Source organism: Lissotriton helveticus, unplaced genomic scaffold, assembly GCF_964261635.1.
Source record: "Lissotriton helveticus unplaced genomic scaffold, aLisHel1.1 SCAFFOLD_984, whole genome shotgun sequence".
Taxonomy (NCBI): Eukaryota; Metazoa; Chordata; class Amphibia; order Caudata; family Salamandridae; genus Lissotriton; species Lissotriton helveticus.
In genome coordinates this window covers 13,841-37,759 of record NW_027611758.1, presented here as the reverse complement: position 1 = coordinate 37,759, position 23,919 = coordinate 13,841, and the positions used below count along the sequence as shown (strand labels likewise).

General features: G+C 48.9%; 1 pseudogene across 1 annotated transcript in view; it reads right to left on the bottom strand.

The window, feature by feature from the left end:
• The window catches only part of LOC144806661 (uncharacterized), a 77,696-nt pseudogene extending 61,860 nt beyond the window's left edge, over positions 1-15,836 (bottom strand). Inside the window, exons 1-2 of the transcript XR_013605867.1 lie at positions 15,815-15,836; positions 15,558-15,585 (exon numbers count right to left, since the gene is read on the bottom strand). The product of XR_013605867.1 is annotated as an uncharacterized LOC144806661 (transcript). The remainder of the gene's footprint in view (positions 1-15,557; positions 15,586-15,814) is intronic.
• Between the last annotated feature and the right edge of the window lie 8,083 nt (positions 15,837-23,919).

Sequence of the window (23,919 nt, the reverse complement as noted above, 5' to 3'; positions counted from 1 at the left end):
CCAGTGCCCCAGGTGATATGAATGTGTAACAACGACACAGGGTCGTGACTCCTAACCAGCAAGGCTGAGTCCAAACTATCAAACAACAAAACAACTGCCAATACTGGGTATTTGTTCAAATGATTTTAGTCTGACCTATATGAAACAAACATAGAGGTCTGTTTTTTTTAATTTACATCACTAGTTTATTTATTTATTTAAGCACTAGTGGACATTTTTCTTTTGGTTATATTTTCATTAGAAACCAATGTTTGGTGTATAAACACAAAATCAGTACAATGACATATTTACAACTAATACAAAAAACTATTTGTCAATGGTTAAATCACACATCCAAACTAGCACACTGGCCAAGATACATTCATTCATCTACATTCATCTAACAAAAAAAACAGTACAAATCCTAAAGGTCTAATGTCAAAAAAATAGACATAAATCTTATATCAATTTCTGAAAATGTACATATATACAATATTCACAATTTTACATTTTTTTTTTTTTTTATATTTACACCTTCTTTTATTGAATCTATTTAAACAAAAATATTTCAATTTTTTGACAAAATGACCACACAACTGGTCGACGCGTTTCGAACTCCCCAATTTGGAGTTTTCCTCAGGACCAACAATCTTAGATTTGGTGAGAAAAAACGCACTTTGGCGTGGTAGACGTGTAGAAACTGTTATACAACTTAAACCACTGAAATTGATGTTTATTTTCGATATTTGTAGTATTTTGCTCCTAACCTGGGTAATCGGCAGCGTATCAATCAGACTCCCGAGTCCTCAACTCTTTAGACAACAACAGTTTTTTGTATTACTTGTAAATATGTCATTGTACTGATTTTGTGTTTATACACCAAACACTGGTTTCTAATGAAAATATAACCAAAAGAAAAATTTCCACTAGTGCTTAAATAAATAAATAAACTAGTGATGTAAATTAAAAAAAACAGACCTCTATGTTTGTTTCATATAGGTCAGACTAAAATCATTTGAACAAATACCCAGTTTTGCCAGGTGATATGAATGGCGTCTGAGTTGAGCTCATTTACGTAAACTCAGGCCAAAGGCTGTGTGTCCAGCAGCTTCCTACGTGATCTCAAACTCCCTGACATACAAAGGCGCCTAAACGTCTCGATCATAAAAGACTGTTCCAGGGAGTCAAACGCCTTATCGGCATCACCAGCCTTCATGTGTGTGTTTTCCCGATGCAGCACTGCGAATACTGTCCGTAGATGAACCGTTGTGGATTTATGTGGGACAAATCCTAATTGTATCAGGGAGACTATACTCTCTCGTAGGAGGGATAGCCGTGTCGCATCACCTCAGGCAGGAATTTCTTTCTAAGCTTTGTAAAACTTTACACCTGACTTTCAGATCCCGGAGCCTTTCCTCCTCCTAGGGCATCTGTTGCCCAGAGATCGATCGCTTATGACTGGATGTGAGAGCAAATTAATATAGCACTGAATAACTAGTTCGGGAAAGAAGTGTCCTGGCGCTAGTATGAGCACATTAGTATCAAAATCCCACAGCCCCTGAACATGAACAGAAAGGTTTTGATTTGTTTCCTGAAAGAACTCGTGTTTTCTTGGGCACACAGGGCAGGTGGGAGTGCATTCCATTCCAGGTACCTGCAGTCACCACAGGCAGGGAGCAGCCATCTGTTCTGAGTTTTATAAACTTAGAGACTTTACGCCGCAAAGCATGATGGGTTCTCACCACTTGGCCAGCTGATACCAGGCAAAAGGCGAGGACACATAAGAATGAATCCCCTGATTGTACAGCGTTTATGACATAAAGTGCTTTATATTGACATCTTTTCAGGACAGGAAGCGGTTGCAATTTGACCAGTTTGTTGGAGATCGACCTTGATTTTATTAACCTCAGAACAAGCCCAGCTGCTGTCTTTGTAGCAGCAACAATCTATGTAGACGATATTCAGATATGCCTATGTATAAGGTGATGCAGGAATCCATTCTCGATAGAATCAGAACCAGTACCAGGTCCCTCCTAGATAAAGCAGGGATTAATGGAAGTATTTTTCTGATAACTTTCAGCAGTCAGAAGCCTGTAGAGCAGGTGATTTTAATGTATCCTTTTAGGAACAGATGCAAGTCCACCCAAACTCCTAGTTTGCTGACCTGATGGAATGGGGTGGGCAGAGCTCCCAAAGACACCGGCCACTACCCTTGTGCCAAATACCACTATTTTGGTTTTTCCACTGTTTAGCGCCAGGGAGTTTGAGCTCATCCAATCAGCAACTTCCTGGCAGCAGCTCCTGAAATTAGTGGCCATTTTATCTGTATTTAATTCTAATCCAATGATTTTTGTACATTTGAGTAGAGGTGATATTGAATGGCTCGATCAGGCGTATTTTCTTCTAATCTAATGATTTGTGTATTATCGAGTAGAGGTGATATCAATTATCGAATGACTCGATCAGGTGTATTTTCTTCTATTCTAATGATCTGTGTATCATCGAGTAGAGGTGATATCGAATGACTCGATCAGGCTGGCCAAGTGGGCCATGTAAAGATTGAAAAGATTGTGACTCAAAACCAGCCGGGGGAGGGGTAATTGTCTTAGGGGTTGATCTGAAGTTAGCTGATGCCACCACTTGGGTCAAATCTTTCAAAAAGGATAAGAACCAAGCAGGCACTTTCCCCTAAGACCCACCATCTGCAATATCTGTAGTAATGTGGAGTGGGAGATGAGGGCAAAGGCTGCAGACAGATCTGATCAGATCAGAGCCCCCACCTCCCCACCCCCATACATAATGTCGCTAATATCCCACGTGGCTTTAGCTAGCTAGGTCTCTGCAGAGATCTCTTTTGGAGCCCTGGATGGACTTTGTGCAGAAGTTGTTCGGACTCAAGGTATTTGGTGAGCTGCTTGTTCACCCTGGCCTCAGGTAGTTTGGTGAACATCAGGAGCAGAGAGACAGGCCGATCCTTAGAGTTAGAACTGCTGTGACTACTGAAGCAGACAACAATGGAAGTAATGTTAGCTAAAACTCTCTGATTGGCTGTATGCTGAGGTGTGACGGAGCGCACGAACAAGAAGGTTGGGCTGGGTTGTGTCCCAGAGCAATTACCAGTGGCAGAGATGAACTCAAACGTTCCACCCATCATTTTGCTTATTCATAAATACGCCAGGTGTGCCCATGTGTGGAGAACAAACCTTTCAGAACACGCAAGAAAACATACAGACGCTGAGTGAGATAAGGGGTACCAAGGAAGTAAATACCATAGCAATATATAATCTTTCAAATTACAATCCTACAAAAGCAGAAATGTCTATTCTATCTAAAGGCTTGTCCTTCGTTCCATCAGCCCTGCAAAACCCTATAGAGACCAAAAAGGAAGTTTTAACATTCCTCAGGAAGATTAGGCTTAAAGCCTTCTTCTTGGAGAGAGAAACAAATGATTCCAACAATATCAGTGGCTTGAAAAATAAGTCTACATTTATCCCGGAGAGTGTATTATTACCACCAGAAATACTAATGTTTGAAGACTTGGTCCTGAGGGAATTAGACGAGTTACAATCTAAAAAAATCTTTTTTAACTCAAACTGTAAAAAAGAAGAGAGGACGGCCTTAAAAAATCTGGCAGAGAACCCAGCGCTGGTTAGTAAACCAGCAGATAAAGGCGGTGGAATTGTGCTTTGGGACAGTGACAAGTATGATTTGGAGGTAAATAGACAATTATCCAATGTAAATCATTATAGGAAATTGTCCGAGGACCCTACAAGAAAACTAAAAGAAAAAATCTTTAACACAACAATGAAAGGTCTGGAACAAGGATGGTTGTGTCAAAAAGAATTTGATTTTCTCAATTCAGAACAAAATAAGATACCAAATATATATGTATTGCCCAAACTACATAAATCCACCACTGATCCCCCAGGTAGACCGATAGTTTCAGCCTGTGGCTCAATGTTAGAACCCTTAGCTAAATATATTGACGTTTTCCTGATTCCCTTGGTTAAAGAGACACAATCCTACGTAAGGGATACGATGGATTTTATAACTAAGACAGAGGGACGCCCCTTTGATTGCGAGAACCAACTGTTGGTGTCCTTTGATATAGAATCATTGTACACCAACATTCCGCAAGATGAAGCGATTGCAGTGATGGAGCATGTATTAGATCAGAGGATACGACCGCATCAGGTACCCACTGATTTTCTGGTTACATTAGCCACTATCTGCCTAAAAAACAACTTTTTCGATTTTAACCCCTTCAGTGCTAATGACAAGGGTAACTCGTCATGGAGTTTCCATTGATTTCAATGGAAATTACATGGGAATGTTGGGCATGACTTAGCATCCAAGTGGTTAAAGGCCAACTATATTTACAAGTTTCAGGAGTGGCAATGGGCTGTAGCTTCTCCCCGGAGATTGCCAATTTAGTCATGGCAGAATATGAAAAGAAGTGGATATATAGCGACACCAATCCTTTTAAGATCAAGGTAAACTTTTGGTGTCGCTATATTGACGATATCTTTATGATATGGCAAGGCGACATCACATCACTAAAAGAATTTCATAACTGGCTAAACACAAGAACTGTTGAACTTAACTTCACTATGTCCAATGACCGAGAAAAATTAAGTTTTCTAGATGTCAATATTGGAGTAGACAGAGGTCAACTTGAAGTTAGTTTATATACTAAGAGCACGGACCGCAATACATTGTTGCATTTCACAAGCTGTCATCCACGCACTCTTAAAGAGAATTTGCCCTACGGGCAATTTCTCCGGATAAAGAGAAATTGTAGCAAGGAATATTTTAAAAATGCAGAACTAGTAGCTAGAGGCTACCCTAAACGGTTAGTCAAAATAGCACTGAAAAGAGCTTGGTTTACTCCAAGAGAGGTTCTCTTAGTACCAAAGATCAAAGAAATAGATGTCCCTTTGACATGTATACTTACCTACGACCCAAAAGCCAATAAGGTCAAAAAAGTTATTCAGAAGCATTGGAAGATCATTGAACATCTTGGAATAAAGAAGCCCCTCTTTGCTTTCAAAAAAGGCAGGAATTTAAGACAGAGTCTGGTAAGAGCAAGTAGAAAAGACAAGTCTTAGTCACAGCGGCCGCTGGACCTACGGGGACTATTAAATCTGCCACCCACGATAGGACATTATAGGTGCCTTAATTGCGTGGCGTGTAATCAAACAGCTGATACAAAATACTTTGATATCAATGAACAGAGACATCACCAAAAAAGTTTTTCGAACTGTAACACAAAGAACAATATATATTGTATCAAGTGTCCGTGTAACAGATTTTATATTGGCCAGACTACACAAGCTGTAAAAAAACGCATTCTTCAACATAAATCGAGGGTGAAATGCAAAGTACACGGAGCACCATTGGTGCACCATTATGAAGCACATCAACACACAGAAAATGACATCACATGGACAGTCCTATGTGTGCTGAACAAAGGGAAACAAGATGACATAAAAACAAGATTGGACAGGTTGGAGGCAAGGTTAAATGAAAAATATAAGACAGCGACAACCGGGCTAAATGATAGAGACGAAATGTGGGCATTAATATAAGAAGAGAGAGGTCCCTTAATTACTCACTTAAGTAACTAGATCATGTAATTAGGAATTTAGAGCAATTCAGACTGTTTTAGGTCTGCACATTAGACAGAGTTTGAACTTTATAAAACGACATACTGTATGTTGAGTAAATATTTGTATTTTTGTATTTTTGTATTTTGTATTTTTTTAAATTTTCAGAAATAATATTTGCAGGAACAAAATTGTGATGTGTACATATGGCAAATATGATCAGAAAGATTGTGCGGAGTGTCAGACAATGGGCCATATCGCCCCTACTTTGGAGGAAATTAGTTGGCAGCCTGCTAGGTCCATCGCGGAGCACTCCCTTGTAATATATTAGGAGCGCCTGTATTTCGGGTGTCCTTATATTAATATAGCGTCTTTTTTCCTATTCAGAACAAGTTGTGAGGATTTCTATTACCTCCATGGTTGGAACCGTCCCGTTAGTCCACTTATAGTGTCTGTGGTGAGGGAACGGGATGAGGTGACCGGCTTAGAATCTGGTTCCGGTCGGCTGAATTGTTGTCGGGAAGAAGGAGGCAGTAGAAGCCGTCCCACGCAGAGAACAGCCAGTTTGGACGGACGTTTAAAACTGAAAAGTAAGTTTATAGAGCTGGGAGGCTATGCAGATAACAGCAGAATTAGACCGCTGTATAAAGATACATTGATATCATGTCCTAAAATACGTCATTACGTTGTTCCTTACAGCGCTTTAATACGTTGTCACGACGAACCTTTCAAGAGGGAATTAGCGATTGGGATAGTCAGAAAAGCCTATATAGAGTAAGTACCCCTATATAAATCACACGGAAATCACGTGTTTGACGAACACTGATGGGCAATAAGGTACATTCTAGCAAAAAACGGTGAGGTTACACAAAGGGTGTTTTCACTGTTTGTACGGTAATGGATTGAGTTTGAGACTCGCGATAAGGAGTCAGTGGAAATGGTTGCAACCACTTTGTTTTAGACTATATGGTGTTTGGTATCCAAAGAGGGACGATGTGCCTGTTTGATCTGACTACTCCAGAGTTTTGGAAAAGAGTGTTGAGTTGTATATAGTGTATATAGGACCCTGTCTTTAAATAAATTCAGTAACGAATGCATCTAGTAAAATGTTGACCTTTGTATGCTTTTGTAGACGGAACATTATATTGGCCCAAGTCCTGATGAGGCCCATAATGAGAGGGCTGAAACGCGTCGACACCTTTGTTTGAAAGAAGACCCCAGCCAAAAGATTGGAAAACTGTAAACTAAACAATTGGTTTAACAAGGAGTAGAAAAAGACATGAGACAGATCAAAAAATGAAAAACGATCTGATAGACTCCTTGCAAAAAGGTCTGGGGTACTTACTCGCTGTTTAAAAGGAATGCTGAGGCTATATTAGAAGCAAGCATCCTGTGTAATAAGTTGGGCTAACTTCAAAAATATTGCAATATCTGTTTATCGTTGTATATATTGTATATGTATGTGTAAAAAATAATGTGTGTATGTATATATATTTGTTTGTTGAAATAAGGTGAAAAGAGATTTGAGAAGATATATAAAAAAATCTAACTTTACTTTCAAATAAATTGAAAATCAAACAAAAAGAAAAAGATTTGTTGTTCTGTATGTAGGGTTGGGTTATCTGATAAAATGAAATATAAGAATTAGATTCATGCAAATACAATATATCAGGTAGAGAATGAGATAATTGAGTGGTCCCATTCTTGAATTAATTTTTGTGCTAATTGAGTCCAAGGCATCATTTTTGCTTTATAAAAATCTTTACGTACCCAGATGCCATAGGTTTACCGGGTTACCCCTGTTGTTTAAGGACCATGTGTGGGTCCCGTGCTCACTGCAAAACTGGAATGAAGTCTCACCCTGCAATCAGTGCCCAGATATGGGTCCCGTGCTCGCTGCACCACTGGAATGAAGCCGCACCCTACAGTCAACGCCCAGATAGGCTGAAACCAGTCTTGGGTTGATTGTGTTCCGGTTCAGAAAGGATCTGGATTGGCTCTTCAGGCTGGACTGCCCTAATGGAAGAAGTCTAAAGCTAATTTGCATATGTTTGTTTCCTGTTTGAGGTGGCATTGTGGGCCAACAACCAATTGATCTCCCTCTCCGGCTTGGCCTGGTGAGTACCTGGACGTGAGCCAGAGTCTAGTGAGGAAGAGGATGTGATCAGGGCCTGTTGAGGACCAGGACGTGAGTCAGGAGCTTGTGAAGACCACGACTTGAGCCAGGGCCTTGTGAGGACCAGGATGTGAGCCGGTGCCTTGGAAAGACCAGGACGTGAGCCGGGGCCTTGTGAGTACCAGGACGAGAGCTGGGGCCTTGTGAGGACAACGAATTAAACTGTGGCCTTGTGAGGACCAGGACGTGAGCTGGGGCCTTGTGAGGACCAGGACGTGAGCTGAGGCCTTGTGAGGACCAGGACGTGAGCCGGGGCCTTGTGAGGACCAGGAAGTGAGCTAGGGCCTGGTGAGGACCAGGCTGTGAGCCGGGGCCTTGTGTGGACCAGGACATGAGATGGGGCCTTGTGAGGACCAGGTCGTGAGCCAGGGCCTTGTGTGGACCAGGACATGAGCCGGGGCCTGGTGGAACAGGATGTGAGCTGGAGCCTGGTGGACCATGACGTGAGCCGGGGCTTGTGAGGACCAGGACGTAAGCGTGGGCCTGGTAGACCCGGACGTGAGCCAGGGTCTGATGGACCACGACATGACCCAGTGCCTTGTGGGGACCAGGGCACGAGCCAGGGCCTTGTGAGGACTAGGACGTGAGCTGGAGCCTGGTAAACCAGGACTTGAGCAGGGGCCTGGTGGACCAGGATGTGAGTCGAGGCCTGGTGGACCAGGACGTGAGCCAGGGCCTTGTGAGGACCAGGACGTGAGTGTGGGCCTGGTAGACCAGCACCTGAGCCGGGGTCTGGTGGACCAGGACGTGACCCGGGGCCTTGTGAGGACCATGACGTGAGACAGGGCCTTGTGAGGACCAGGACATGAGCCGGGGCCTTGTGAGGACCAGGACGTGAGCCGGGCCGTGTGAGGAGCAGGATGGGAGACGGGACTTAGTGGACCAGGATACTGAGCCAGCTCTCGCTCCCTTAGAGAGGCCAGGCTAAACACCTGGTTTGTCCTCTCTTGCAGGACCAGGGAAGGGTCAGTCCAGAGATCCAAGGACACCAGAAACTCTGGCGCTGGACTTGCAACCCCTGTTTTTCATTGTATTTCTCCCTGAAACAGATAAAACTGTGTGAAATCTCCTTGAGAGAGATTCATATTATCACAGATCTCAATGGACTCACAATCTGCAGAAAGAGGCTGAGAATGAACACCCTTGCACATGAACTGTTCTACTCTTATCTGCCACGATGCCCTAGGAAGCACCAAATAGTTCCGCAGAGTAATCCCCTGAATATTCATGCCTGTAATACGTAAATGCATTCTGGGGGTTGTAGTCTTGGTTACTTTACTAAAGACAGTGGTTTAAAAAATAAACTCCATGCTTGGAGGAGATGTGTGCCTTTGTCAGGAGCTTTAATTGTGCTTCCAATTAGTAATTGGGTGCACCATTTTTTTAACCACACGCTTGTTGTTCACTCATAGAGCGTTCTTCACTTACTGCGCCGAATTACACACCTCATTTAAATCACGTCTCACTTCACGTTTTATAGAGCATGGGGACACTGTTGCAGGCTGATACAATTGTTTATATACATTTTTTGTGATGTCTATGTAATCTAAAACTTAGCTATGTTACTTTTACTTTAGACACGCTCCCAGATGAAGGGCACAGCGCCCGAAATGCATTAGAGCTAACAACTGAACTCGATATGAAAATATACAGTTTTTTTGTTTACTGAGCATGAAAGAAATGAAAAGAAATGAATATAATTTCTGAACGATTGGAATAAACATTCAGGCAGATGCATCAAAGAAAATACCAGGAGCAAACTGGCAGATTTTCAGAATCTGGCCGTTTGCGCCCGGTATTTTTGCATTTGGGATGCATCATCCCAAATGCAGATATCGCAATTTAAGGAATCTCTAAATAGCGATTCCTTAAATTGCTCTTGCCTTTAAGGAATCCCAAAATGAGATTCCTTAAATGCAATGCATGAAACCCAAAAAAATAGCGAATTCGCTAATAGGGGGAGCAAATTACCATGAAGTTGAACTTCGTGGTAATTTGCTAAAACTTTGAAAAATGCACTTTTGTGCATTTTTCAAAGTTACATGTTGCGCACACACATGCCCTTAGGTCATGTGTGTGTGTGTAACATTTGTGCAAAGGTCCATTTCAGGGGTGCAACAGGGTGTCCTTTGGACACCCTGGCACCCTTGAAATAGCGGAACATTATAAGGAATCTTTAGGAATCGCTAATAACATTGCGATTCCTACATGCATCCCGTTTTGCGAGTCTTTAATAGAGATTCCTTAAAATTCGCTATTAGGACTCGCAAAACATAACTTTAGTGGAATCCTATACTGGAACCATGTAAGTGTGCCCTATGGGATGCAACCAATTACTCATTGGAAGCACAATTAAAGCTTTTAGACATTCTGCGTCACCAGGACAGGAGGCGTTACCAAAGGAGCACCTAAACTACCAGAATTCGACACATAAACATCTTAAAACAAGGCAGGGCACTCACGAAAGAGAAATTAGCCAGTTTGCCTTGGTCAGGAGCCATCTGAGGCTCTAAGGTAACTCCAAATACTTTTCAAAAACTCGGATTATGAGCTCTTAAAATAAAATGATATGTCTGGAAAGGAGCATCTCTGGGAGGTGAGAGCAGCGGCTGAGGCGGTCCACATTCTTCATACCAAGAGAACAGGACAGGCCTCACCTCCTACCCCTACAGGGCAGGTTTCATCCCAGCAGACTACACGCCTCCACTCCTCTGCATCCTCCTGGACAGGCCTCAACCACTCTGCACCCCTCCCGGATACGCCTCACCTCCTCTGCACCCCCAGCCAGGAACAGGTACCACCTCCTCTGCACCCCTGGACAGGCCTCACCTGCGCTTAACCCCCTGGACAGGACATTTTTCACCTCCTCTGCACCCCGGACAGGCCTCGCCTCCTCTGCTCCCTATGGACAGGCATCTCCCCTGCAACCCTCAGGACAGGCCTCACCTCCTCTGCACCCCGGGACAGGCCTCACCTCCACTGTACATCCCGGGGCAGGCCTCACCTCCTCTGCACACCTGGGACAGGCCTCACCTCTTCTGCTCCCCCTGGACAGGCATCTCCTCTGCAACCCTCAGGACAGGCATCACCTCCTCTGCACCCCTGGACAGGCCACACCTCCTCTGCACCCCCGCAGAACAGGCCTCAACTCTTCTGCATCAGCTTCGCAGACCTCATCACCTCTGCACCCCTGGACAGGCCTCATCTCCTCTACTCCCTCTGGACAGGCCACCTCCTCTCCTCCCCCATGGGAGGCTTCACCTCCTCTGTACCTCTTTACAGGCATCACCTTCTTTGCAACTCCCCTGAAAAGGACATGCCTCACCTCCTTTGCACCCTTTTGACAAGCCTCACCTCCGCTGTACCCCCCTGGACAGGCCTCACCTCCTCTGCACCCCGGACAGGCCTCACCTCCTCTGCACCCCTGGACAAACCTCACCTCCTCTGCACCCCTGGACAGGCCTCGCCTCCTCTGCACCCCTGGACAGGCCTCATCTCCTCTGCACCCCTGGACTGGCCTCGCCTCCTCTGCACTCATCTGGACAGGCCTCTCCTCCTCTGCACCCCCTGGACAGGCCTCACCTCCTCTGCACCCCCTGGACAGGCCTCACCTCCTCTGCACCCCTGGAGAGGCCTCTCCTCCTCTGTACCCCTGGACAGGCCTCACCTCCTCTGCACCCCTGGACAGGCCTCACCTCCTCTGCACCCCTGAACAGGCCTTTCCTCCTCTGCCCCCTGGACAGGCCTCACCTCCTCTGCACCCCTGGACAGTCCTCTCGGTGCTGCTCTCAGGAGCTCTCGGTGAAGGATTCTCATTAAGGACAGAGGAGCCCAGACTTCATTCCACCCCATACAGCACCTCTCACTCTGCCCTGATCCTCGAGGCGCTATGCCCAGTCCCTCGAAGAGACACTGCTGCCCTCGATAGGCCTCACCTCCTCTGCACCACTGGACAGGCCTCACCTCCTCTGCACCCCAGACAGGCCTCTCCTCCTCTGCACCCCAGGACAGGCATCTCCTCCTCTGCTCCCCTGGAGAGGCCTCTCCTCCTCTGCACCCCTGGACAGGCCTCGCCTCCTCTGCACCCCTGGACTGGCCTCGCCTCCTCTGCACTCCTCTGGACAGTCCTCTCTTCCTCTGCACCCCCTGGACAGACCTCACCTCCTCTGCACCCCCTGGACAGGCCTCACCTCCTCTGCACCCTTGGAGAGGCCTTACCTTCTCTACACCCCTGGACAGGCCTCTCCTCCTCTGTACCCCTGGACAGGCTTTTCCTCCTCTGCACCCCTAGACAGGCCTCTCCTCCTCTGTACCCCTGGACAGGACTCACCTCCTCTGCACCCCTGGACAGGCCTTTCCTCCTCTGCCCACTGGACAGGAGCTCTCGGTGAAGGATTCTCATTAAGGACAGAGGAGCCCAGACTTCATTCCACCCCATACAGCACCTCTCACTCTGCCCTGAGCCTCAAGGCGCTATGCCCAGTCCCCCGAAGAGAGACACTGCTCCCCTGGATAGGCCTCACCTCCTCTGCACCACTGGACAGGCCTCACCTCCTCTGCACCCCAGACAGGCCTCTCCTCCTCTGCCCCCTGGATAGGCCTCTCCTCCTCTGCACACTTGGACAGGCCTCACATCCTCTGCACCCCCTGGACAGGCCTCACCTCCTCTGCAACCGCTGGACAGGCCTCACCTCCTCTGCATCCCTGGAGAGGCCTCACCTCCTCTACACCCCTGGACAGGCCTCTCCTCCTCTGTACCCCTGGACAGGCCTTTCCTCCGCTGCACCCCTGGACAGGCATCTTCTCCTCTGCACCCCTGGACAGGCCTCGCCTCCTCTGCACCCCTGGACAGGTCTCGCGTCCTATGCATCCCTGGACAGGCCTCACCTCCACTGCACCGCTGGACTGGTCTAGCCTCCTCTGCACTCCTCTGGACAGGCCTCTCCTCCTCTGCACCCCCATGGACAGGCCTCACCTCCTCTGCACCCCTGGACAGGCTTCGCCTCCTCTGCACCCCTGGACAGGCCTCACCTCCTTTGCACCCCTGGATAGGCCTTTCCTCCTCTGCCCCTGGACAGGCCTCACCTCCTCTGCACCCCAGACAGGCCTCACCTCCTCTGCACCCCTGGACAGGCCTCACCTCCTCTGCATCCCTGGACAGGCCTTACCTCCTCTGCACTCCTGGACAGGTCTCACCTCCTATGCACCCCTGGACAGGCCTCTCCTCCTCTGCTCCCCTGGACAGGCCTCACCTCTTCTGCACCACTGGACAGGGCTCCCCTCCTCTGCACCCCGGACAGGCCTCACCTCCTCTGCACCCCTGGACAGGCCTCTCCTCCTCTGCACCCCAGGACAGGCCTCTCCTCCTCTGCTCCCCTGGACAGGCCTCACCTCCTCTGCACCCCCGGACAGGCCTCACCTCCTCTCCACCCCTGGACAGGCCTCACATCCTCTGCACCCCTGGACAGGCCTCACCTCCTCTGCCCCATGGACAGGACTCACCTCCTCTGCACCCCCTGGACAGGCCTCTCCTCCTCTGCACCCCTGGACAGGCCTCACATCCTCTGCACCCCTGGACAGGCCTCACCTGCTCTGCCCCATGGACAGGACTCACCTCCTCTGCACCCCCTGGACAGGCCTCTCCTCCTCTGCACCCCTGGACAGGCCTCTCCTCCTCTGTACCCCAGGACAGGCCTCTCCTCCTCTGCTCCCCTGGACAGGCCTCACCTCCTCTGCACCCCTGGACAGGCCTCACCTCCTCTCCACCCCTGGACAGGCCTCACATCCTCTGCACCCCTGGACAGGACTCACCTCCTCTGCACCCCTGGACAGGGCTCACCTCCTCTGCACCCCTGGACAGGCCTCTCCTCCTCTGCACCCCTGGACAGGCCTCACCTCCTCTGCTCCCCTGGACGGGCCTCACCTCCTCTGCCCCCCTGGACAGGCCTCACCTCCTCTGCACCCCTGGACAGGCCTCACCTCCTCCGCCCCTCCTCTGGACAGGCCTCGCCTCCTCTGCTCCCTGGACAGGCCTCACCTCCTCTGCCCCCCTGGACAGGCCTCACCTCCTCTGCACCCCTGGAAAGGCCTCACCTCCTCTGCCCCCCTGGACAGGCCTCTCCTCCTCTACTCCCCTGGACAGGCCTCACCTCCTCTGCACCCCTGGACAGGCCTCACCTCCTCTGCACCCCTGGAAAGGCCTCACCTCCTCTGCCCCCCCTGGATAGGCCTCTCCTCCTCTACTCCCCTAGACAGGCCTCACCTCCTCTGCACCCCTGGACAGGCCTCACCTCCTCCGCCCCTCCTCTGGACAGGCCTCGCCTCCTCTGCTCCCTGGACAGGCCTCACCTCCTCTGCCCCCCTGGACAGGCCTCACCTCCTCTGCACCCCTGGAAAGACCTCACCTCCTCTGCCCCCCTGGACAGGCCTCTCCTCCTCTACTCCCCTCGTCAGGCCTCACCTCCTCTGCACCCTGGACAGGCCTCACCTCCTCTGCACCCCTGGAAAGGCCTCACCTCCTCTGCCCCCCTGGACAGACCTCTCCTCCTCTACTCCCCTAGACAGCCCTCACCTCCTCTGCACCCCTGGACAGGCCTCACCTCCTCCGCCCCTCCTCTGGACAGGCCTCACCTCCTCCGCCCCTCCTCTGGACAGGCCTCGCCTCCTCTGCTCCCTGGACAGGCCTCACCTCCTCTGCCCCCCTGGACAGGCCTCACATCCTCTGCACCCCTGGAAAGGCCTCACCTCCTCTGCCCCCCTGGACAGGCCTCTCCTCCTCTACTCCCCTAGACAGGCCTCACCTCCTCTGCACCCCTGGACAGGCCTCACCTCCTCCGCCCCTCCTCTGGACAGGCCTCACCTCCTCCGCCCCTCCTCTGGACAGGCCTCGCCTCCTCTGCTCCCTGGACAGGCCTCACCTCCTCTGCCCCCGTGGACAGGCCTCACCTCCTCTGCCCCTGTGGACAGGCCTCACCTCCTCTGCCCCCCTGGATAGGCCTCACCTCCTCTTCCCCCCTGGACAGGCCTCACCTCCTCTGCACCCCTGGACAGGCCTCACCTCCTCCGCCCCTCCTCTGGACGGGCCTCACCTCCTCCGCCCCTCCTCTGGACGGGCCTCGCCTCCTCTGCTCCTCTGGACAGGCCTCACCTCCTCCGCCCCTCCTCTGGACAGGCCTCGCCTCCTCTGCTCCCTGGACAGGCCTCACCTCCTCTGCCCCCCTGGACAGGCCTCACATCCTCTGCACCCCTGGAAAGGCCTCACCTCCTCTGCCCCCCTGGACAGGCCTCTCCTCCTCTACTCCCCTAGACAGGCCTCACCTCCTCCGCACCCCTGGACAGGCCTCTCCTCCTCTGCCCCTGGACAGGCCTCACCTCCTCTGCCCCCCTGGACAGGCCTCACATCCTCTGCACCCCTGGAAAGGCCTCACCTCCTCTGCCCCCCTGGACAGGCCTCTCCTCCTCTACTCCCCTAGACAGGCCTCACCTCCTCCGCACCCCTGGACAGGCCTCTCCTCCTCTGCATCCCTGGACAGGCCTCACCTCCTCTGCACCCCTGGACAGGCCTCACCTCCTCTACTCCCCTAGATAGGCCTCACCTCCTCCGCCCCTCCTCTGGACAGGCCTCGCCTCCTCTGCTCCCTGGACAGGCCTCACCTCCTCTGCCCCCGTGGACAGGCCTCACCTCCTCTGCCCCCCTGGACAGGCCTCACCTCCTCTGCCCCCCTGGACAGGCCTCACCTCCTCTGCACCCCGGGAGAGGCCTCACCTCCTCCCCCCCTCCTCTGGACGGGCCTCACCTCCTCCGCACTCCTGGACAGGCCTCACCTCCTCTGACCCCTGGACAGGCCTCACCTCCTCTGCCCCCCTGGTCAGGCCTCACCTCCTCTGCCCCCCTGGACAGGCCTCACCTCCTCTGTGCCCCTGGACAGGCCTCACCTCCTCCGCCCCTCCTCTGGACGGGCCTCACCTCCTCCGCCCCTCCTCTGGTCAGGCCTCACCTCCTCTGCCCCCCTGGACAGGCCTCACCTCCTCTGCCCCCCTGGACAGGCCTCACCTCCTCCGCACTCCTGGACAGGCCTCACCTCCTCTGCCCCCCTGGACAGGCCTCACCTCCTCTGCCCCCCTGGTCAGGCCTCACCTCCTCTGCCCCCCTGGACAGGCCTCACCTCCTCTGCACCCCTGGACAGGCCTCACCTCCTCCGCCCCTCCTCTGGACGGGCCTCACCTCCTCCGCACTCCTGGACTGGCCTCACCTCCTCTGCCCCCCTGGACAGGCCTCACCTCCTCTGCCCCCCTGGACAGGCCTCACCTCCTCTGCCCCCCTGGACAGGCCTCACCTCCTCTGCACCCCTGGAGAGGCCTCACCTCCTCCGCCCCTCCCCTGGACAGGCCTCACCTCCTCTGCCCCTCCCCTGGACAGGCCTCACCTCCTCCGCTCCCCACTCAGGCTCAGCAGAAGGAAGAGCTGAGCTCTCCTGACGTCACAGTGAATGCCAGGGGGGGGGGGGGGAACTGATCCATGGATTAATAAATTGCAGCCAAGTGAGTTGGCAGCTCTCCTACCTGAGCAGAAACCTGTCCAGGCTCTCTCCTCCTCCTGGGGCTGGGGGGGGGGGGCAGATCTGGGGTCTGAGGGGGGGTCTGTGGGGGTCTGTAGATGAAGGTTACTGCACAGATAGACAGGGCTCCTTCCTCCTCTGCAGCAGGCTGGACACACCAGAAGAGGCCGGAAGTGATGTCACCCCCTCTGCTGGTGCTGTCTCTGCCGCCGCTGACCTGGAAGAGGAAACCCTTCTCCCTTTCATTCAATGTGCAGCTCATTGGGTTTCATCAGCAGGCGAGGAGCGCCCTCTGGTGGCCACAGACGGAACTGCCACCTCCTGGCTCCATCAGTGAATACATTTCACACAAACAAGCATTTATACCTGTAAAAACCTGGGATTTCAGATGTCACAGAAGGGAATGTTTTTAAGGGTCAGACAGTTCAAGTACAGGGCCTCACACTTTGCTGCTGCTGTAAAAAAAATGTTATAGGTTCACTTCAGATGAGCATCTTCCAAACACTGATTTAGAGGACTAAAGAGTATTTACAGAAAGGTGACAACTGGAAGTGGCAGTCTGTATTTCAATGAATATATCTGAATTTGAATGAATATATCTGTATTTCAATGAATATATCTGTATTTCAATGAATATATCTGTATTTCAATGAATATATCTGTATTTCAAAGAACATATCTGTATTTCAATGAATATATCTGTATTTCAATGAATATATCTGTATTTCAAAGAACATATCTGTATTTCAATGAATATATCTGTATTTCAATGAATATATCTGTATTTCAAAGAATTTATCTGCATTTCAATGAATATGTTGGTATTTTAATTAATATATGAGTATTTCAGTCAGTTTTGTAATTAAACTGGGCAGCTTATTTATTCTTTTAAATAATTTATTTGCAGTTTTTCAAATCCACAACATGCTAGATAGCAAAGTAAATAGAGGTAAATACCATGGAGTTTTATACACCAGATCAGTGACAATGAGGCATATTGTCATGTGTCAAAGCAACAATTGAAGGAACAGCTTATTTCTAATTTTCCTATGTCTGTGGCTTATTCCTTATATTTAATATGGTTTTATATCCTCGAACAAGACTGAATTGTAGGCCCTAATTAGGTTTTGAGTTTCTGGTTTAAGAGCACAACTGTCTCCTAAAATATTAAGATAGCGGTCTCTTGCAGGCTTTGTTTTTTTGTTTACAGTAACCACCATCCTCTCTCAACTAAGATTCACTGACAAAAATAAAGCAATATATCTTTGAAACAATTAATTCCTAAGATAGGGCAACCAAGTATGAACCAGAAATTTCTCATACAGTTTGCATTGTATCAAAGAAATGAGTGGGAGTTACTGGTCAGAAGAACAGGGGAGGGGCATTTCACTACTCGAAAATATTGTACTCCTTCACATAGGACCCTATATCATAGTACACTCGTCATCAATACACCATTGATTAGTGAGTGCGTCAACTCTTTGTGGCATTGTCATGCAAGCAACCTTCAGTGCCTCGACAGCGACATTAATTCAGACGTGCATTCATCAGAGCCCTCAGGCCTCACTCATCAAGAGTGACACTAACACATTTGGAGGTCGTGCTGAGGTCTCACTCAAACCTGGCCCAATCTTCCAAACTATGGGGATTAACTAGAACTTCACACATGACTATTCATCAGAGAGCAGACCCTCTGTCCCACATTTTGTTGGCAAAACCTTCCTCATATTTCACCATGAGTACTGTACACAGTTCAGTAGAATGTTAAATTGAATGTCTATTTTAGTGAGACTTGGTTGTCAATCGTATCACTTTACATGTGTTCTCATCATGTCTATAAATTCAGTAATGTTTCTTCCTTTGGTACTGTCAAAGTCAAATGTTAAGTGACAACACTCCCTGTGTCTTTGTTTAATACCTCATTTCTCTATTGATTTTTCATATACAATGAGCATATAACAGGTATGAAAGTTTATCGATTCAGCAGAGTCCAAGATACTGTGTAAACTTGAACTTGTGAGAAGACATTGAAAACAGGAGAAACAATAAATGAAATAACCCCTCTAGATAGAGGTGATGTGGCTCAGAAAACCCCGCAGATGATCAGGGAAGGAGGATGAGGGAGAACACGAGGGGAAGGGACATGGGAACAGGAAAAAAAAATGCCAGGGTGCCAGGCCCAAAGGTCGCCACCAAAAAGCCAACTCCCACTATGAAGGCCATAGCCAGCTAACTCTTACAGTGGTGGGTTAAAACCTGGAATGCTGACATTTTGTGAAGCAAAGTCAGACGGGCCATCAATTGCGGTGCCACCCCTAGGTTGGTCATCAAGGTATCCCAAACCGATCCCCAGTAGCACAAAGCACTGTACAGTCCGCAGGAAATGTAAAAAGTCACAGGCGAGTGCGTCACACCTTCAGCACCTCCAGCACTTGGAATCGTCTGCCGCATGTGCTTCATAGATCCACTCCGGCGTCCAGTGCCAGTGGTGTAGGAACTTGAAATAACTGAATTTCAACCTGACCACCTGGAGGAAACTGCTATGGTCTTTCCAAAGGTCATGTCCGTCCTGCTCAGATAGTGAGAGGCACAGCCTCTGCTCCAACAAACAGCATAAAGTGTGGGCAGTGGTGCTCGAAAAAAAGGCTGCCCGCAGCTATAACATACAATCCCATCATAGTGTCCTTCTATCCTTTCCACATCAGGATATTATGCAACATTGGGTCAGTCTCTAGATCGTAAGGGGGAGCACCCAGCATGTGTGGCAGGCTCTGCATGAGCTGTCGGTACTGTCAGTGATGCGACTGTGGCAGCCCATAATCACGCATGAGAGTAGCAAAGGGGGCCAACTCACCGTCCCTTACTATATCGTCAGCAGAGCGTATCCTGGTCCTCCACTGTGTAATCGGAGTTCAGATCATACTTGGCCCCAAGCAGCTCCTTGAGATGAGCAGGTGTCAGCAATGCGTTATAAGTCTGAGCCAGGAGAAGCATGAGGTCAGTCAACCAATTTATTTATTTATTTATTTTTACACTTATATGGCGCACAGCTACCCAAAAAGGGTTTCCCGGCACCTTTGGCATGTGAATGAACGAAGGTATATGATGAGCATGGTTTTAGCACAGTTGTTTCTGGAAGAGCCAAGTTTTTACATTCTTTCGGAAGCTGGCGTAGTTGTCTTCTTTCCGGGTGTGTAGGGGAAGTGTGTTCCACAGGATGGGCTCTTTGACCGAGAAAGATCTTCCGCCAATTCTTTGCAATCTAAACCTGGGAACAGCAAAATTTGCTGCAGTTTAAGAGCGCAGGTTTCTTGCTGGTAGGTAGGGAGTGGCTAATGCTTGCAGATAGGTTGGTGCCGTTTTAGATTTGATCTTAAACATGTGGCTCAGGGTTTTGAAACTGATACGGTTTTCTACCCTGAGCCAATGCAGATCATTCAGATGTTTTGACACTCTTGCAGTTTTTGGTATTTTACACAAGAGTCTTGGGGCTGAATTTTGGATCAGCTGAATACGTTGGATGACTGCTTGGTTTGAACCTAGGTAGAGGATGTTGCCGTAGTCAAGACGCGATGTAATTAGTGCGTTGACTACGGTCTTTTGTGTGGCGGGTGGTAACATCCATATAATTTTTTTCAACCACTTTATTATGGTGAAGCAGAGACCTACAACTTTATTTGCCTGCTGTTTCATTGATAGGGCATCTTCAATGATAACTCCTAAGTTTCTTACACGGGTTGCTGGAGTGGGAAGATTTCCCAGCTCAGGGGGCAGTGAGAGGAGTTCCAGAGTTCTTTATTTTTTCCTAACAGAAGGATCTTGGTTTTATCACCGTTTAGTTTCAACTGGTTGGTGGTCATCCAGTTGAAGATTTTCTGGAGCCCATGTTTGAGGAGAGAGGGAACTGAGGGATTTGAATTTGACAATGAGAAAATAATTTGGGAGTCATCTGCGTAGGTCATGAGGGTTAGTCGTACACAGTCCGCTAAGTCGGCCAAGGGCCTAAGGTACAAATTGAAAAACAGCGGGCTCAGGATGAAGCCCTGTGGTACTCCATGAAGGGAGTGGAACGAGTCTGAGCAGGCAAGATTAGATTTGATCTGGAAGGTCCTATCAGTTAAGAAGGACCTAATCCATTTCAGGGCATCCCTGCAGATACCATTACTCTCGAGTGTAGCCAGGAGTTTACTATGGGAGATGGTATCAAACGCCGCACTCAAATCTAATAAAATTAGTGCGACCGTTTGTCCCTCATCCAGAAGTCTCCTAATGTTTTCTGTAACGCCCAGCAGAGCGGTCTCCGTAGAGTATCCTGCTCTGAAGCCTGACTGTGTGGGGTGGAGGAGGTCGTTTTCCTCTGCAAAGAGGGTGAGAGCAGAGTGTATATGTCTTTCCAAGAGCTTAGAAAACGCAGGGAGCAAAGATATTGGCCGGTAGTTTGACAGGATAGTGGGGTCAGCTGAGGGTTTTTTCAGGAGTGGGTTTATCATAGCATGTTTCCAACATAAAGGAACTGTGGAGAGTTGGAGAGATGAATTTAGCGTATTTGCTATGATAGTCAGGGAGGTGGAATCCAGCTGTTTTAGGATTCTAACGGGTAGTGGGTCACGAGGGGATCCTGAAGATATAGTTTTCAACGAAGATTTTAGGGAGTCCACTGTTATGGGAGGCCATTCTCTAAGGTGTTCAGTTTGACCGGCATTGCGGGGACATCGCACTGTGGGCCATATTCATTAGAGATGGAATTTATGTTGAGGATGATGTTTTCTATTTTTTCATTAAAAAAGGAGGCAAGGTCCTGACATTGTTTTTTATTTAAGGGACGAGTCGTAGCAATAGTTTGAGCACCTGCAAAGTCCTTCACTGTGTTGAATAAAGTTTTGGATTTATTTGCAGCATTGTTTATGGTATTGGACACATATAGTGCACGGGCCTTAATGCAAGAAGAGTGATACGCATTTCTGGCCTTATTATATAATAACTTTTATTCTTTATTGTATTATTTGCGCCACTGCCTTTCTAGGGCTTTACAATTAGATTTTTCGGTTTTAAGAAGTTCAGTGAACCAGGGGGCTGGGGGGCGATGGGTGTTTCTTTTTGCCTGAGTCTGAGGAAGACATTTATCGGCTGCGCTTTCTACCCATAGATTGGTGGCTTCAGCTATACTTTCCATGTTCTGGTCGTGGGTAGGTGGACTATTTGCTAAGGTTAGGTTCAGTTTTTCTATATCCAGAAGTTTCCAATTTCTCATGGGAATTGCTGGCCATGCTATGTTTATTTGGGGGGCGTTTGGTCGGTTTAGGCAGAAACTGAGGAGATGATGGTCTGACCAACATATGGGGCTGGTTTGAATCCATTTGAGTTCTTGGATATTGGAAAGAATAGGGTCTAATAAGTGTCCTGCCTTATGCGTGGGTCCTGAGTTGAGTAGTGACAAATTAAGGGCAGCTAGGTCATCAATTAGATTACAGCACGCCATGTTTGTCGGGTCCTCCAGATGCAAATTTAGGTCCCCAAGGAGTGTAAAATTCTTGAAATCTAGAAGAAAAGGGGTGATATAGTTTGCTAGGTTAGCTGCCCTTAAGTTGGCATTTCCAGAGGTCTGTATATTAGGAGGCCGGAAAAGGTAAAGTTGGGGTTTAGGGTAATTCTGTTATGCCTCACAGTGGCACTTACAGGCAGCCAAATCATTCATCAAATTACCTCTAAAAGGCCTTCCTGCCCTCTCACAGCACCTGTGCAGAGGAGAAGGACCCAGCGTTCTCCTCCAAGTACTGGCTCAGATATTGGCACCATCTGTGCTTGTTTTCAGGGGCGTTATACAATGCTGTATACATATGCCAACGGGCCTGAGGGGTTTGCAACCGTCGAAGTTTATGGTCGAGTAGCAGAAGATCATGATCAGAGATACTGTTTGGGAGGATCAAGGCGTAAACGTTTACAATGGACGCAGGAGGTGAAAGTATAGTCCGCGTCCCTCAGGTGAGTCAATCACCATGGATCCATCAAGGCACGATCATCAATAATGTCAGAGAGGACGAACCGGTCTCGGGGCTGCCTGGTCGTTTGGTTTCTGGACTTGTCAAGGTGCCATATTCCACCCCCCCCCCCTCATGAATACCCTGGCTGTCCAAAGGAGAGCAGGAGTTTGGTCAGCCGCCAGGGCATAGATAGAGCCCACACACAAAGACTCATTGAACATCTGAACCTTGACAAAGTTATATATCTGCCCAGGGGGTCCCGCCATGTCTGCAGTGTGCAAACCCCCAGGGATTTGTGAAATAAGATGGCCAACCCACTCTCTCTATGTTCCAAAGGAGTAGATGGCTGTGTAAGGGTAGTCAGGATCCTGCTGGCATGTAGTACCGTACTCATCCAATCCCTTCTGAGTTCATCATGTTCAATAGGTGACAGGTGTGTGTCCTGGAGCAATGCTACATCAAGGTGGAGCATCCCCCGAAATAAGAGTATTTTCTGCCTCTTGATACAAAAGGTCAGGCTGTTGTCATTAAGGGGCATATTTACAAGCAATTAGAGGAGTACGGCGTTAGCCTTCTTGGCTTAACACCACACTCTCCACTTCTGAAATGCAGGGGTGCACCGTATTTACAAGAATATAGTGCAGCCCTGTGTTTCTTCCTGAGCTGGTGCTAATTTTAGCTGCTGAGCACCAATGCAGGCAGCCTTGTACCATAGTGCAAGGGTGCCTGCGTTGAGGGGACCAGGCCTGCAAAGTACCAAGCATCAGGGGTTAGACTAACACATTTCAATGTGGTGATCTGCATCACCGTACTAAAATGCAGTCACACATTTTTATAGCTTTCTGAACTGTCAAGTGCTGGAACGATGCGATAATAATTAGAAGTAAAACTGAGCAAAGCTGGCAACGCATGTTTAGAGGTTCTGGGTCAGTTACATTCAGTCACGGCACTCCATTCCGTCACGTGAGATTGCAATGATTTCCCCAATGCTGAGCTGTTTGCCAGGGCCGGTTTCGGTTTCCGGTCGGGCCGTGGTTTTCTCTGTCACAATAGTGCCTGCCACAACCAGTATTTATATCCTACAGCCCTAATCCAGGGGAGGGGGTGCTTGCATTATGTTGTCGATTTTACTCTGGTCTGGGTTCTGGCGCAGGCAAAAAAAATCCTAAATTATTATTAGTAGCTGAGTCAGCCCGTGTCTTATTGCGTGCGTAGCTGGTACTCAAATGTTGATAACATAACTGCCATCCCCTGCAGACAGAGTTAGACACACGTGGATCCATGAGGCTGCGCCTTGCCTGTGGATATGTTCTGGCAAGGCTTGCCACGCTTATTCATGATTGCCAAGAGGTAGACATTCCAGCACCTCCCCAAAGGGCAACTAGCTTTGCAGCTGGCAGCAGCTATGAATGTACTCTTTCCTGGTGTGCTCAAGCCTGCCATAGTCAGGTCAAGAGAGCATTCGGTCTGCTGCATCCTAGCGCCAGATATCAGAGTGACAACTCAGATGACTTCCTGTCTGCAGCTAGCAGACTCTCATGCAGGTGGACTTACAGCAGCCCTGAGCCGGGGCCTCAGCACAAGTACCACTGCCACGTCACCAGTGAAGCGCTCCGATG